Genomic DNA, 12,169 nt, shown 5'->3' on the forward strand with positions numbered 1-12,169 from the left:
TCTAGCTACTAACTTGTCACAATGTCCTCTGGGCATTGGCCTCAATTATTTAGCATAATAGGGCAGGTCACACTAACACCTCACCCACAAATCTCACCTTTTCAACACTAAGAAATTCCAACCTAAAAAAGCAAACGGGAGGATGTAGGTAAAAACTTAGGAACTTTCCAGCCTACTGTTATAGACTTCTTGGAAATTCCAAGGCATAGAGGCTTCTTCTGACATGGAAGGGTTCAGTTGGTAAAGCTGAACAGGAACTATTCCTGCCCAAAGTGTGAGTGGCAGAGAAGTTGGTTTCACAGCAGTTCCCAGTCAGTCCTCAGCACCTGACTTGTCAGGGTGAGCCGGTTTGGTGTTTGTGGTCACCACAAAAATTCATTTGCCTGTTTCTGTTTCAGAATCCAGTTTCAAGTGGGACACAGACACAGACACAAACATACAGACACACACACAGACACACATAGACACACACACAGACACACAGACACAGACAGACAGACACAGACACACAGACACACACACAAGTGTGTCTTCGATCAAGCAATTTTACAGCACATGTGTGGCTCTGGATTTAACTCTCAGCACCATGCACATGCATAAGGGAATGAGTTCTCTCTCTCTCTCTCTCTCTCTCTCTCTCTCTCCTTAAGCATCCCAACTGTACTTTGTCTGTGTCTAGATCTTGACTTACTTATCTTTGCCTTCACATCCATGAAAATCAGTCATAATTTTTGTATTTTTCTTAGTTACAATTTCCTCTCCACTTTTCTCTAAAACTTCTTTCTTCTCTGCATTAAATTTACCAACATGAACTCAGCAATAAAGGTTTATATAGTAACTTTTTACCATTTTTTAAAAAAAGATGTATTATAAAGAGGCTGGAGGGCCACTGAGATGGCTCAATAGGTAAAGGCCATTGCTCCACAAGCCTGGGCACCTAAGTTTGATCCCCAGAACCCATGTGAAGCTGGAAGGGGAAAAACTAACTTCACAAAGTTACTCTTTGACCTCTACATACACACCTTGGCACATGTGCCCATACACATATGTCTCACATACTAACAATAAAATAAAGTGATGCAAGAGGAGACTCTAGTGTTCATTACTTAAATGCATATCATAAAGGTTTATAGCTGGGCGTGGTGGTGCATGCCTTTAATCCCAGCACTCGGAAGGCAGAGGCAGGCAGATTTCTGTGAGTTCAAGGTGAGCCTGGTCTACATAGTGAGTTCCAGGACAGCTGGGGCTACAGGGAGACCCTGTCTCAAAAAGACCAAAAAATAAAAGTTAAAAAAAAAAGGTTTATGAAAGTTGCAAATCAGTCTTGGTATCTCAAACCTTAGGAAACTGAGGCAGGAGGATTGCCAGCCTGGGCTATAGAGTGAAACTTTGTCTCAAAAGTTAAATATATAAATAAATAAGTGGCATGTTTATAAAGTTTTATTAAAATAATACCTGAGAGGAGATCTTAGCAGATAGCCTGAGAGGGTGGATTCCGACCTCCATCTGTGTAGTGGCTGGGATCTCAGCAGACTGCCAGAGAGTGCATGTTCCCGCCTCCATCTGGCACAGGGCCTGAGAACTCAGAGGACTGCATGAGAACGTCTGGATCCTGCCTCCACGTGGTGATAAGCGTTATGCAATTTGGGAGTCTTTTAGATAGACCCACTGAAGGGGTACCCCAATTGCCTCACCCTGCATCCCTGTTCAACATGGAAGGAGCCAGAGCTGTCTGCATCCAGATTCCTATCTGCAAGCTGAGTAACCTCTTCAGAGGTTGTGATAAGAATAGGAATTGGCTAGGCAGTTAGTGTAAAAAGACCCCAAAGAAAAGTAGCCAGTTTCTTGGCTAAAAGTCGAAATGTCCTTGGGCCTCTTAGCAAAATACTCTGTTCCAAAGACCAAAAATGTCAAAAGTATTTGGAAAGAACGCAGAGTGTGGGCCAGGTGATTTGGGAGTGAAGACTGCATTGGTGAAGAACACAGGCTCCATAGTCACCCAGGCCAGCAGGACTCCATCTTCTGCCTCCCTAAGCAAACTTAGACAAGGGCCAAGGTTTTAAGAGAGCCAGAAATCATGGGAGGAGTTGGAGGGGAGGGAGTGGGCATGAATGACTAAAACATCTTATAAATGCTTATATGCCTGTATGAAATTCTCAATAAATCATTTTTAAAAAATACCTGAGAGAGTCAAGAACATGTATTTAACGTTGATAATGCCAAATTCAATTCTGACAACAGTTGAGACCTTTAATGAACAATAATATTGTTCATAGAAATTAAATGAAAATTAAATGAAAAATACATTTCACAAATTTTCTATTGTTGATTGGGCAGAACTCTAAGAGGCAGTCTCTTCACTCTTGGGGGTCATACCTAAAACTTACTATAATGCCACGTTTTTGTATGCAATTGTTACTTCCGCCAAAGAACACTCCTTCACCACCTTTAAATGCTCATGGAATAGCAACACTCTACTTTGTTTTGTCTCTAACTTCTATGGAAATGGATGACAGTCAACTACCAGGAAAAACTCGTTTCCTAAACAGCAGTCTGTCAGGATTTACCTTATCACTATTATGCTAAAAGATTGATGTCCAATTATGATCCATTAATATTCATGTATTTCTACCAAGTTCCTTTCCAAGCTCTTTTAAAGACCTCATCCTAGGTTTGTGTAACCACTTCCTGAGGGCAAAGATGATGTTATACACATTTGGACATCCTTGTATGTCCTAGAATTTATTTAAACTTAGTACAAACAAGCCCATGTTGAATGACTGTATTAGACACATTGTCACAGAAGCTCAGTCTACTGGAAGTTATTCTGTGTATTTTAGAAACAATAACTCTGCTAAATCTTTTGCTTTGATTTGAGCTAGTTACTCATGTTGGTCTCCAGCTCATAGGCTTAAGAAATCCTTTCACCTGGCTTTGGAGTACCTGGGGTTACAGATATGCTCCATCACACTTGGGTTTCAGGAAATCTTGCAACAACTCAATGGTTCAAGTATTGTTTTCATCCATCCTTATTTCACAGACAAGGAAATCAGAGTACAGAATGCTAAGAAACTAGCCAAAGATGACCTAGGTACTAAGTCCCCGTGCCAGTATCCAAACCCTAGCAATGGGTCTCCATGTATCTTCACCTACTGGCTCCCCTCCAGGGTCTCTTGGAGAGCATTTATGAAGGCATCAGCAGATCATCTTCCGGTACATCATTCACAGTCATGACCACTTTGAAAACAGTAGCTGTTCATTGTGAGTGTGCTCTGGCATGCTACAGTGAGATGAAGTGCTGTCCATTTTCCCTCACAAGTCAATGCCTTCTTTAAAATCCAATTTCAGTCTCTCTTTCCCCTCTTCTAGGCTGATTCACTTCTACATCTAGTTTCGTGCAAGGATGTATTACCCTTTTCCATTTTATCACGTCGATAATAAGTTTAGATTTATACCTTTTGGCAAATGCTACCTTAAAAATTACATCATTTTCAAATTTAATAATGTACACTAAGTTCACTACCCAAGTAAATGACAAAACTTCTTCCTTGAGGAATACCGACAGTGCTAATTTGTTGCATTTGTCGTTCAGTTTTCCACTTGGATAGATTAGAAAATAATCCTAAACTTTAAAAAAAAATGCTCTCTCAGTAGATACACTGCATACACCATATTTTCTGTCAATCAAAGCGTGGTACTAGGAATTTACATAACTATAAAAATATACTTACAGCAGGTAGTATTTTATACTAGCTCAAATGTGAATAAGAAATGTTGCATTTCTTTAGTGTGAAATTTTGCTTTTATAATTTGATGACTCCATTTGGCCAAGTAAATGTAGAGTTGAATCTCAGTCATTATTGGGGCCCCTCCCCTTCCTTAGTGACCTTTCTTCAATGTCCTGGCAATTCCTTCTGAGGTTCTGTCACTTTGCCAGGGAGTTATCAAGCTCCAACTAAGAACCCGAGTACCAACTAAGGACCTTTCATAAACCATGGGATACCTTCCTCTTGTCTTTCTTCCTAGCCTTGCGCATTCTAAGAATATCCAGTTTATTTCTTTTGGTGAGTTCAAGTATTCACCAAGGACAGACTGAGCCAATCTAAGTACATTTATTCTCAGTGAAGACTTTTCTCAAGCAAAAAAGTACAAAGACTGGTTCCTAGAAATAGAGGAGGAGATGTACAGAGAGAAGAAGCCTAAATTAGCATTTGAGTGAATCATTCCAAGGTCAGAACAAGATCAGGGTTCTTATTTTCAGCTTGCTCCCAGTTTCAGCCAAGATAAGAAGAGCTGTTTGCCATATGACCTAGCACACGAGTGTGCCCACTAAAAGCCTTGGGATTCAGAGAACAGGGTTTGTATGCTGTAAACTGAACTTTCCAGGACTAGCTAATAAAAAACCTGGCTTATGGGGAAAGTTGTTCAGGAAGACACAAAGAGCGAGCAAGAGAGAGACACAGAGAGAGAAAATCTTCACAAGGAAAGCAATTTTACATATACTTCCTATGTCAAATATTTGGCTGAGGTTTATAAGGCAAGGACACCATGTTGTTAAACTATTGAGTCCTTCATGTCTGGGTAAGGCCACGATTTGCTAACAGTATATTTAAGACAAGATAAAAATTAATCCCTGGTGTTCCAAACACACCCCTCCAAACTGTGTGGAGGCAAAGGGAAGAAGCGAAGTGAGGGTAACTATAAAAAAATCGGTTTGTAGATTTCCCAGAATATTACAAATGCTCATATCTGATTATACTCCCACTCACATTCCATTAACCAAGGCTCATTTGCATGACCACAGTCAAATGAAAGGGATGCTGTGAAGTGTAGCTGTCCCATGTTCTAGAAAATGGAAACTATGGTGAGCATGGTTTGTCTCTAGCAAGTACAGAATAAATAATCAACTGCAAGAGCAAAGAGAATGGTGCAAAATAAGACAGTAGATACCATTTTCCCATCAAATTGCCAAGAATTGGAATGTCAAGTAAGGCCAATGGCATGGAAGCAGGGACCATCACAGATGGAAGACGAAAGTCTGAATATTTCTTGGTGAACAGTCAAACAGCAGTAACTGTGCACGAACATGCATGCACTCCAAGATTCAGCAACTCTGTTCCTGAGTTCATGTCCCATGATAAGTTCCATGCAGATGTCCAGGGAGCCTTTTCCTAGATGTTCTCTAGAGTTACATGTGAAAATGAAGGGAATCAAAAAGTCTGTCACTAAGGAGATGAATAAACAAAACAGATCATGCATGGAACCAAAAGAATACTCTGTAGTGATGATGAGAGCCAGTAAACTATTCTCTCTCTCTCTCATACAAATACACGTTAACACATACACATCACACAAATATATACACACATTCATAGCACATACACACATACACAAATATATATGCATGCACCCAGATTTATACATGCAGGCACACACATATATACACACATACACTCACGTATATAGACACATACACATATACATGAGTGCATACATATACATATCTGTGCCTGTATATGCATACAGCACAAAAACAATTTTCTATCTTTAGAGTATCTGATTCTATCTTATTTACCAGGTAAGGAAACAGACAACAAGAATTCAAGCATCTTCAAGGTTTTCCTTTTTTTGTTTCTTGTTTTCTTTTTATATGGGAATTTTATTTAAGTTCATTTGAGGAATTTGTTTTCCTTTCTAATTCTTGTCTTTCTTCTCTGCAAGACTGCTTTCCAATTCAGGGAAAACATGAGGCCAAAGAGGATTCAAACCAGAATTATTTTAGGAGTAAGAATCTAGGCAGATAATAAAAACATATTTTAACTTATTCGAATTGTGCACATCTGCATTTATTTGTTTTTAGATTTTGTAGGTTCTGTGGGTGGTAGCCCAGGAAGAATCACACAGGCATTTTTGGGGGACTGCACAATATAAACAGCATTACCACAGCAAGGAAGAATGTAAAAGCAAAAACCAACAAGGGATGAAACGCCAGACCTGCAGGCAGCCATGCACACTAAGGGTCCAAAATCTTCCCATATCCTTTCTTCCTGTTAGGAATGCTTCATCAAAAGATGCAAAGATCTGACTAGTACCTTAGCTACTGCTCTGTCCTGGTTATAGCTTCTCTACTGCCAAGTTGCTGTTTGGACAGCAGTTAATTATCAGCTCTCTGGGCTAGCTCACATAAACATGTTACACTGCTATACCACTCATGTTGTATTTAATTTCACTTGTCATCAAGGTCCTTGATTGGAGCTTTGTAATTTGGCTTGAGAGAGGTGATTTTCACTCCTGTTGAAAGCTCCCTTTCATTCATCTTGTACTTTGTTCTGAAGGCCTGCACAATCCCCTCTCAACTGATGCACCAAAGCCTGGGGCTTTGTATAGCAGCTCCGAGGAACCAGCCATTCATTCTAATCATAAATGAGAGACACAAGATGATCCTGAGGTGGTATAATGTGTCTTTAGTTAATAATGACATTCCCAGTCTGTAATAACCCAGGGCCACTACTCAAATTTCAGAAGTGAGGAGTGAGTACACACGTAAGTTTATGAATAATGAGCGAATCTTCAAAGATGAGATGATTTTGTTTGTGTTCTACCTGATCCTCTGGCAGTAATACAGAGAGCACTCATAGTCAACATACATGGGAACACATGGAAACATAGAGCTGCACTAAGTGATTTTATCATTAAGGTTGATCTTATGTCTTGGGGTCAACTCCTTGATGAAGTCTGTGTACTGTCTTTGAATAGGCTCCAGCTCTGACCCTTAGCAGATGGAGACAGGTATATTAAAGAGCCTCTACTGAAGTGTATTGGGCAACTGAACACACCCTCAGAATGTCCCTGGTCCTCATCTACTGTGGGTCTCTTACATGTAGAACACTCTTCCTCTAAAGGGAAACTATGCCTTTTTTTCCCCCAGCCATAGCCTACAAGTTATGCTCACAGTCAAGAAAGAGATTTCTACCCCCTGAATATCCCTCAGAAAGGGGCTTTCTATTGAGAACCTTCCTTACCCATGAGGTCTTCATTCTTAGAGGTGAGTGGGGTAGGGGGAACCTAAACATGATAAAAAGTACCATAAAATCCATAAATATATCACAGCTTTAAGAAGTGAATTTGTCCAAAATCTTTACAGTTCTCATCTGATTCAAATGTTAAGTATTTACATGGCCAGCATTATTTGAATCGCCAAACATAATGTCAACATAAAATAATTTTAAGTGAAATTTTCCAGGGGAATGAGGAAGCTATGGGGTATAGAGGAAACTGGGAGAGAGCTCCCCCAAAAGAATAAGAGGTTGACCAGACAGTCACAGAGGCCAAGGATGGGAGGGGTAGTAAAGGCCCTGAGTGGGGGAGATGGAGCTTGGTCATGAGTAGAGCATATGAAACTGAATTATCCTTGACCTCTTCCTAGTCCAGAGTTCTGGGTGCTCAAGAAGGTGCACTCTATGCTTGAGATGGAGGCAGCTGGCATAGGGTATAGAATGCATTAGGGAAAAAGACTCTTAACCATGAAATCCCCAAGCCAGAGCATAGTGTGGTGAGACTGGCAGAGGCAGACCTGGTTAGCTTCCCACTGGTGGGAAGCTACTCTGATGTGACAGTGGCAGGCAGGGAACGGTGAGCCACTGCCGACTTCCTGAGAGCCGGAAAAGTTGGGCCTCTTCTCTCCTAGGTTACTTAACTTTAAAAAAAATATATTATTTTTATTTTATGTGTATGAGTGTATTGCCTGCATGTGAGTGCACCAATGTCATGCAAAACTGTGGAGGTCAGAAGAGGGCTTCGGATTCCCCTGGAACTGGAGTTAAGGATGCTTTGTACTGCCATGTGGGTGCTGGGAATCGAACCTGGGTCCTCTGCAAGAGCAGTCAGTGCTTAACTGCTGAGACATCTCTCCAGCCCAGTTACCTAACTTTTGTCCAGGAAATTTCCTTGAGGAATAATATGGCAGAATAGTCAAACTGACACATAGCCAAACCATGCTTGTATCCTTCTGATGTCACTGTTCCTGATAAAACTTACTGGGCTGTAACATGAGTTGTAGGAGGGATAGATGTTGGCATGAGACACCACAGGTTGCAAACCATTAGGGACATTTTTTAATGCCCCCAAGAGTCTCTCCCCTATCTAGTCCTACCTCTAAGGAGTCTTTTGATAATCAAATAAAATGTGAGGCACCTGGATTTAACCTGGTGTCATGCTTATAAATGTTCTTCAAATTTTAACCTTAGGACCATTTATATTACTGATGAATGGCCACAAGAATCTCGTTTACATTTGGTTTAATTGAAGAAAGTTGAGCTTCTCTATTAGCTTCTGAGCTGACTGGATTTATTTGTTTGTTTATTTGGCTGATATATATGAAAAAATCCAAACTCATGCAACATGAAGTTTGAAAAAAAGCAGAGTTGTTTAGTAGATTTGGGCAATTATGGTGTTCCTGTTGATGCCACACCAAAATATAATGAGGTAGTTTTAAAGTTTTGAATTACAGTGGGAAATCAGAAATCGTCCACTGAATAGATATATGCACAGGCATGTAGAGGCCAGAGATTGCCATCAGGTGTCCTTCTTGAACACTCTCCACTTTATTTACTTGAGGCAGAGTTTCTCACTGAATCTAGAATATTCTAGAACAACCTAGGAAATGATACATGAATATCACTGGTAACCTCTCAGAAATATGTTAATCCTCTTATGGTGTGAATTCACACCTGTATCTGTATACCACAGATGATACCATGAAAAAATTGGAAGCATGAAGCTGAGGCTTTCCAAAGCTATCTCTGCTCTTTTTACTACAACTATTATAACTGCTGCTACTACTAACATGTTGTTAAAAAAATAAATCAACAAACATCATGCTGAACCAGCAGAGCGTCCCTCAGCAAGCTGGGATGCATGGTTTCTGCATGTTTTACTCAAGTTCCTTAGCCAGCTCTCCCTCTGCTTCGTGTGTAAACACTGAAGTGCTCTGCTGAGTGCTGAGATCCCCTGACATCTTTTCCTTGCTTATTTTCAGTTTGAACCACATTAACACCATTGGGTCTGAAAACTAAGACTTATAGACCCCAAGAACCTGCTCATCCATTTGCTTGTGGATGTAGTGAAATTAGCTCACACTTTAACCCAAGATTCAGTTAATTAGGAATCTGGGCAGGGAAGAACACCATGGAGTCACCTCATGCTGAAATGTCTGAAGCCTCTGTGAGATAACAGAGAGCTGGGGTGACTTGAAAGGATAGGGCCTAATTTCTTCTGGAAGTTTATTCCTTCTCAAGTTTGGTGTCTGTACTGAAGGTCTGAAGTACTCCACTTAGCTAGAGCTGTCAATCAGAACAAGGCCAAATGACTTGAACTTCTGATTGCATAGTAACTGGGCTGCAAGAGAGAGTCCCCAAAGAGTACATTCAGATCCCAGTCCTCCTTCTGCAGGACTCCCTGACATAGCCCTGGAAACCATGCAGCATCCACAGCATTCTCGGATTGCAAGCGAACCTCTTAAGTCACCCCGGAAAGGGAATTAGACTGCATCTCTTCATGGGTGACAGAAAGGTCACACTACAGAGGAGCATTGTGGGTGCTTTGTAGCATGCAGTTTCTAAAGAATCCTAATATGGCTACAGAAGAACTCTTCACTTCCGGTCTACCTACCTCCATGAACAAATGAAATCACCTCTACCTAACTGCCAGAAACTCCACATCTCAGGATTATCCTTGCTTCCTCTCTCACCTACACTCTACACATTTAAGGCATGGTTACCGGATCCTTTCAACTCTGCTTCCTATAAGTGCATTGACTTTGCCTCCCTGCTGCCATCAACAGTGTTTCTCACCTAAGCTACTGCAATCCCCCAGGACCTAATCTATCTGCTCCTGTTTTCACCACCTACAATCTATTTATTCTATAACAGATACATTAAAACATTCAAAAAGGCAAATGTGATCATGCTATTGCTCTGGTTAAAAACCCAGGATAACTGTATTAACTCAATTGTGAACCTAGAAACTTGCACCCACTTGTGAAAGAGATGTACTCTGTCTCTGGAGTGTGTTACTGAGTATGTTAAAGCTGTAGTGAAATGCTGCTTCTAATCATGTAGTTACTTCAAAAAACTTTTTAAATAATGATTAAAAAACCCAGAATGACTTCCCAGCTAGAATAAAACGCAGGTGCTTTTCTTGTTTTATGAAGTCCCACATGATCTGGCCCTAGCCTTTCACCCTGGCTCCATGTGGTTACTACTCAGACAACTGTCCACTTGGTCTCACCCACTCTCAATTTCCCCTACACTCTTGGGGCTGTTATCCCAACAGGTTCATCGTTTTAAAATTTCTCTATACTTTCCCACTATCTTCTTATCATAAAATATTCTGTTTAAACATCACTTCTTCATGGCCTTTCCAACTTTCTGATGCACCAGTAGCTCCCAATAGCCTTATTTCATGATTCAATGTGCTAATTTAAAATTCAGTAATTTTAGGGATGTAACAGCTTTCTGCCCAGAATGAAGATTATCAAGCATGTGAATGTATTCATTATAATTCACATTTTCTTGTTTCCTTATTATTACACACCGATCACCCCTTAAAAGAAAAAGTCCACAGGGACAGGGTCTTTTCTGTGAACCAGTTCCTGAAAAAAAACCTACTATTACGTCATTATAGGTACAATATTTGGTGAATGATTTAGTGACTGAAAGTGGTTGGTAATTTACCTAGCCTATAGTAAGCAATTAATATGTTTCTCTTATAATGATGACTTCATCAGTTTAAGAGTATAATTTGCTAATAAGGGAACCAAAGGCAGAATGGGAAAGTTATTTGCCCAATGTCATAAACATCATCACCATTAATTTATTCTAATTGCTAAAATGGAGAGAGAGAACTACTTTTATTTTTTTTTGGCCTTTTTGAGACAGGGTCTCCCTGTAGCCCCAGCTGTCCTGGAACTCACTATGTAGACCAGGCTGGCCTTGAACTCACAGAGATCCGCCTGCCTCTGCCTCCCCAGTGCTGGGATTAAAGGCATGTGCCACCTTATGCTAAGAAAGAAATAGAAATCCTTAGCGTATTGAGTACCCATTCTGTAAATTAGTTTAACATGTAATATCTAGTGGTGACATTTGCTAGCAATGTGTTATTGGGAAAACTATGTAGGAGTATAGCGTCTGAGGGTTTTTATTAGAGGATCTCTAAAGACCCTGTCAACTATGAATATGTCACCCACTATAGTGAGGCACTGGTTTCTAGATAACTTCCTCTTAAAGGAGTATTGAGGGTATCCAAAGCATGAAATGGCCCTGACTTATTTTGCCTTCCTACCTCATTCTGTGTTTTTGCTCTAGAAGGCTGATACTTGCCACAGCTTGTAATTCATAGATGAATGTGGAAGACTGGAAACACATCTTGAGACAGCATTTCCCACGAACTATGTCTTGGAACATAGGTGACCCCTTGAAAAAAGATCAAATATGACTGAGAAATGCAAAAAGCATTGACAGGCACACTCACATGCAAAAGGATTTGACAGAGGCTCCTGTAGTACTCCCTTCTTTTTTAACACAGCCCCTTCTCACCAAGATACAATGTTGTCTTAGAGATTGTGATGTGTACAGATTAAGATTTGGGTGATTTTTAGGGAAAGCTGACTCTTGGGCAAGGCTCATAAAGTCCAACAAGGTAGAAAGATGTATTTCACTTTCCAAACCTTGCTAAAGTTTGCTTCGGCAGCACATATACTAGAATTGGAATGATACAAAGATTAGCACGTCTCTGCACAAGCATGACACACAAATTCATGAAGTGTTCCATATTAAAGAAAAAAAAGAAAGAAAGAAAAAAGGAAAAACCAAGCTAAAGGATTGCAAAAAGGGTGGTTGCAAACGTATCTATAATCTTTGTCTGCCCTACATCCACCTCTGCCTTGGACTCCCAGCTTCTCTTATTTTTTTAAGACTTACTTTATTGTTTAATTGTGTGAATGAATATTTGTGTGTAGGTATGTGCACAAGTGGTGGCACCTGCAGAGGCCACAAGGGGGACTCCCACCTTCTGGAGCTGGAGTTACAGGAAGTTGTAAGTCATCCTGCATGAGTGCTGGAAACCATGCTCAGGTTCTCTGCAGAGCAGGATGTGCTCTTAACTTCCGAGT

The 12,169-nt window shown here is 40.4% G+C and overlaps 1 pseudogene; it reads left to right on the forward strand.

The window, feature by feature from the left end:
• Window positions 1-11,734: 11,734 nt before the first annotated feature.
• Window positions 11,735-11,835, forward strand: LOC115069943 (annotated as a pseudogene).
• Window positions 11,836-12,169: the final 334 nt, after the last annotated feature.

This window comes from Nannospalax galili, unplaced genomic scaffold (assembly GCF_000622305.1).
Source record: "Nannospalax galili isolate Female #2095 unplaced genomic scaffold, S.galili_v1.0 scaffold195, whole genome shotgun sequence".
Taxonomy (NCBI): Eukaryota; Metazoa; Chordata; class Mammalia; order Rodentia; family Spalacidae; genus Nannospalax; species Nannospalax galili.